At 40.3% G+C, this 5751-nt stretch overlaps 1 protein-coding gene across 3 annotated transcripts in view; it reads right to left on the minus strand.

Moving 5' to 3' along the window:
* The window catches only part of znf536 (zinc finger protein 536), a 195035-nt gene that overhangs the window by 162812 nt on the left and 26472 nt on the right, over nt 1-5751 (minus strand). For all 3 annotated transcript variants that reach the window (XM_024295204.2, XM_024295202.2, XM_024295203.2), the window contains exon 2: nt 4119-4199. The gene's annotated coding sequence lies outside the window, so the exon portion shown is untranslated. The remainder of the gene's footprint in view (nt 1-4118; nt 4200-5751) is intronic.

Raw genomic sequence — 5751 nt, forward strand, 5'->3', positions numbered from 1 at the left:
TGCAGCATCCCATGATGAAAAATTTAATTTATATTTTTCCACTTGTATCCGAATTATTTGGTAGATTTAATTTTTATTTACGAATAATTTATGAATCTCACCCTTATGTTTAAATGCTGTCCTAACAATGACACATAAAGAACTATGTATCTAAAAAAGATACAAGCAACCGCGACATGATTACGACATGATTACGACATGATTACGACATGATTACGACATGATTACGACATGATTACGACATGATTACGACACAAGTATGAAACCCGACGGCCATTACGAAAGAAACAAATGTGAAAGTTGTGTAGATTCCACAATAAAATCAACACATTTCTGATCAGTCGTCTGGATTTGTTAGACTTTCTGTCAGGTCACAAGCTAAACAGCTAAGATTAAATATGTTTTCATGGTTCCCATGACGACAGGTCATCACACGTGCAAGATAAGTGACTTCACAGAAACAAATGTTTAAATGTATTCATTTTTTCAAGATCAATACAGAACAACTAAACGAGTCTGTACGCCATAATGTGAACAATGTGGGCGTGGCCTGTACAAACATCTGCTGCTGGAGAAAATATTTAAAGTAACTTCAAATATTTAGCTCTAAACATGAAGAAAACGACCAAAATGGGACAAATTCTGACTCCGTGTCCCATTCAAACCGATTCCAGTCATTCGAGTTACAGGTGTGAACCGTCTTCATGACTCTATTGTGGATTTGTGTTGTTGTGTCGGCTCATTACTGCAGGAAAGTTCATTTCTGTCGCGATCTGGTAAACAGGAGAGAACGGAGCTGAAATGCGACAAACACTTTCAGAAGGTGTTCCTCTTTCCCTCCGCCGAGGGTTTTTTCATGTGAGCTCCAGCCTGTTTATGCATTTCTCTCTATATAAGTCATGGAAGAGTGTGAGAGTCTGCAAGTTTGTGTGAGAAATGGTGTGAGAATACGTCAAGGGTAGCATGTGTTAGCTCTGCTTCCAATATGAAGGAAATCTGCGGCGCATACCTCAAAAAGTGACACGAGCCAAAACGCCGTGACTCATCCGCGCTATATCTGATTAATAAAACTCCGGGAGAGCTTCCTGTTCACAAAAAAAGCAGCAGTTTGAATTTGTTTGTGGTTTGAAGAAGTTTCAGACTGAAGGCGAGCGGAGCTGAACACACACAGAGAAGAAAGCCCGACACCGATGATGATGATGACAACGAGCTGATTACAGACGAGGATGAAGCTTTCTGACTTCACATCCCTGACTTGTCAGATGATCCCCCATCATGGAGGCCCGCAGCCCCCCTCGTGTCGTTCTATAACAGCCCGTCACCGCCGGAGACGGGGTGGCCACGCTCATCCAGCTCCAGGAATAATGGCTTGCACCTGTTTAGCATGTCACCTCTGTTTGCTAATTGTCTCCTTGAGCTGCACAGAGAGGCAATGACAGAGATGTGGCTTTTTGACAAACTGTGTGCGCACGTGTGTGTGCGTGTGTGTCAACACATGATGAAGAGGAGGCTGCGTAGCCTGTCCGACGCGCTCACAAACACTTCAAGTGATTACAACAAAAGTGAGGAAACATGAACTGGATTGTGTTGATCAGATTCAACTCTGCTCTGAAGCACCAAACAAACAGACAGGAATCCCATTTTAGAGTTTAAGATGATAAAAAGCTTCATGGTGCGTTCACACCGAGCTCGGAAACGCACGTTTGAGAAACCGCTTCCAATGAAGAGTCTTTGTAAATGCAGATAAATCCACATTTTGGACTTTCATGTTCAAAACTCTCATGTTCAAGAGTCGCAACTAAAGTTTCTATTTTTCATTTTCAGGTTCTGCGTACAAAACGAACAGCCATTGAACACATCTTGAACGATAAACTAGTTGGACTTGTAGTGAAGAAGAAATGACATTCTATGACGTCAAGTCCGTCATGAATAGGAATGGAGATGTAAAAGAAAAAGTCTGGAGCAAGAGGTCACACCAAACCTCTTCCAACACTGAGTTCATGCGCTAGTTCGGCTACCATCAGGTAGCAACAGTCCAGTATGAACTCTGTATGCCAGGATTCTCAAACTCAATTTCCCTTGGGGTCACTGAAGGCGGAGTCTGGCTGAGGCTGGGCCGTATGGGAATCAACCTGTGCCAAAAATATGTTTTTGCGTCCACCGTCTATATCTCTGGTCCTTGTCTATGTCTACTGAACACGTATATTGGACATTTGTTATGTCTATGTACTACTTAGCCATATCTTCTGTCTGTGCTGTGAAATGACAGAAGCTAACAACGCTAGCAACTGTTGCTAAGGACTTTTCTGATGACCAACGACAATAGCAAATGGAAAGTTTTGAGCATAAAGCAAGTACAAAGCTATCAGCACGGAAGCGTGGGCATGCAGAAGATGTTCCTTAGTAGACACTGAACTTTCATATTAAGGCGGGGGCCGCAAAAGGCCCGCGGGCCGCCAGATTGAGACCCTGCTATGCTAACCACCCAGTGTGAACGTAGTATAACTCATACAGATGAGTGTTTTCCCATTTTCAGGAAAGAAGTTTGATGGCGCCACATTTGGCCTCATTGGCGACGCCCACAGAGCTAAAAACTGGCTGTAAACACAGAGTCACATGACCACATGGTCGACATTTCACACCATGCTTTTTCACCATGCAGGTGGTAGACGTACACTGGCACCTTCATGCTTGTCCAGTTTGAACACCATGGGCTAAATGTATATTGTACATCCATACAAAATGTTTCTTGTTTAGGTGTTCAATACGACCTGTTGCCTGCAGCACGCCCATAGATAAATTTAGTGACATTTTCGGGTTAAAAAAGTGGTCTATGACTTTGATGCTTCCTGAAGGTGACTTGTGTGTCCAGTAAAGATTGGACTATTTTTTATTCAAAAGTGACGCTATGGGTGCCCGTTTGCACCTGTAAGGACAGTAGGGACTTAACCCCAAACTTAGAAAAACCTCAGACATCTCCGTCCAGACGAGTGCAGCGCTAGGAACATCAAAGATACTATCCAGGACCCAAGCTTGGGTAAGAAATCTAGATGCAATGATTCACTTTCACCATGATTTTTGGGTCACAGTTTGGTTTCCGTTTGAGACATGACTTCTGTTTTAGAAAAAGTCAATAAAAAACGAAATATTCAGAAAAATCAGTTTTGTTTTTTGTAACAATGAAAAAAAAAGTTTCAGTTTCCTGAGCATGATGTGACGTAACAAAACTAAAACATGCGTAAAGACATGCAGCAGCGATGAAACGATTCACTTTCCCCACTATTGGGTTCAGTGGTGTTTACATAGAGAACAGTTGATATAAACTTATTGTTTTACCTGCTCTGTGGTTACACCGTAAACCCCAGCCGTATTTGTCTCCAGAGGTGATTTCTACACACATAAACAGGCCAGAATTCTCCCAGTGCTCTCAAAATAAGTATAAACTGTGTCGGCCATATTGAATGAAGATTGCTCCGCCCACTTCTTCTGAAAATTTTTAAGTAAAGTGTCTTGTTGTGCCCAAAAACCTTCCAATAAAATAAAGGGCCCAAACTTGAGGTGTAGTGAAATAAAAACACCTCATTTGTCCCCTCCCCCGCTCTAGATGTCATAAATATTTAAAACACCTTAATTATTTAAGCGGTTTTGGAAAACTTCCTGTACATTTGTTCCTTTTTGGTTGAAATTGGGACTTTTTTACCACAAGAATTAATGGAAATTTGCTTCTTTTGCAAACCAGCCCCCAGTGGTTGTTTGAGGAACTGCAAAATGTGTAATTTCTGGATTGTTTGAACAACGAACAAATGAAGAAACTAAAGTTCTAATAACAAATCCAGACAATCAAAGTTTGAGTTTGGTTGTGCGTTTGGGTCAGACGCACCAATTCCAAGGAGAATTTCCTAAAAGTGGATCTGAGAACCACTGACCCCCCCCAAAGCCCCCAGCGGAGACAGCAGGTGCAGCATGAATATCTCCGGCGGAGCCTCAAAAGCAACTGGATAATTGACTTCCCGCAGATAAAGATTTAAATGAAAACAAAACATAAGTGCACAAGTCTGCACGTGTGACGGACACCTTTAATATCCTCCTCCCTCCTTGATCAATGGGTGTGATCGTACCTGCGTGACTGCGCCTCTCCGACGAGCGCCGGATGTCAGGAAGAGCGCCGACAGCTTCACAGAAGGTGGGACGACAAGAGCCTGTAAACAAAGCGCGCACATCAGGAAATTCACAGTCACCTGCTTTTGAATCTTGACAAGTTTGGAACTGCTGACAGAAGAGAAAGAGCCATTAAAACGTGTCTGCTGAACCCCCCCACAGCCTTATTTATTTTGTTCTGCAGGACTTCCTGTGAAGATGTCATTCTATGAATAATCCCACAAATATCCAAACTGTAATTGCACGTATATGTCATCCATTTACTTTATTGGTGTTATCATGGCTGTAATTTCAGATGGTAATATCCAGATGAAGATGAGGGAATCACTGCGACACCGGCAAGACGAGCCAAAACGGAGCATTACAAACAAAAAACATATTTTATTACAGAATTATTACATATGCACTGAAGACATTTAGGACCTGAAATAAAAAACATATTTCTTAATTTTCACAAACAGTAAAAAAAAAAAAAAAAAAGCGTCGCTTCCACATTTTATGAAGTCGTTCTTTCTTTGTGTTAAAATGCAAACACAAAACCAAGATTTTCTGCTCACGTTTGTTGTTTCCAGCGGCTCATATTTGAGACGCGAACATATATATATTTTTTAATATTAAATGTTGGTAAAAACGGTGACTGTTTGTTGCCAAGAGTCTGGCGATACGATATGTATCACGATACAATAGATATTATGATACATATCTCACAATACGATAGACAGTATGGTGCATGTGACTCCACAATACAGGTCATGGTACGATAAATATTGTGATATGTAAATATCACGATGCGATACATATCACGGTATAATTCATATTACGATGCTTCTCACAATACAATACATATCACAACATGATACGTATCACAATACGATATACATCAGGATGTGGTTCATGTTACGATAAGTATCACAATATAATACGTATCACGATATGATACAGATCACAATACGATACACATCAGGATGTGGTTCATGTTACGATAAGTATCACAATATAATACATATCACGATATGATACAGATCACAGTGTGATTCATGTTACGATGCTTATTGCAATACGATGCATATCTCGGTACACTGCATATGTTCCAATACATATAACTGTGCGATACATATCACGATACATATAATGATTATAGTGCTTCCCAAGACTGTAACAGAGACAATATAATCACAATTTTAATATTATTAACTTTTATTAATTATGAACTTTTTCTGCATACTTGTACGCCTTTAACATGAATAAAATTGCATTAAATACTAATATCACATACAAGTTGTTTGTAGCAAAGCAAATTCCAAGTGCTTTTATTTTGGTAAATTAAGAAATATTTTCTCAACATTGTGTGGTATAGCTTAAATTGGCTCTAACCAATAAGGTTCTTTAAATATGATTAAGAAAATAAAGTGGTACTGGTTTCCAACACTGCTTAACCCAGTGGTTCCCAAACTTTTTTCTGCAGGGCCCCCCTTTTTGAAGATTAGAATATTTTCGAGCCCCCTCACCCCCCCACACCACACCACACACACAGACACAAACATACAAATCCTTTGTTTCTAAATTCCACTGGACTTTAATTAACATTGTAAG

This window comes from Oryzias melastigma, linkage group LG3, assembly GCF_002922805.2.
Source record: "Oryzias melastigma strain HK-1 linkage group LG3, ASM292280v2, whole genome shotgun sequence".
In the NCBI taxonomy this organism is placed as follows: domain Eukaryota; kingdom Metazoa; phylum Chordata; class Actinopteri; order Beloniformes; family Adrianichthyidae; genus Oryzias; species Oryzias melastigma.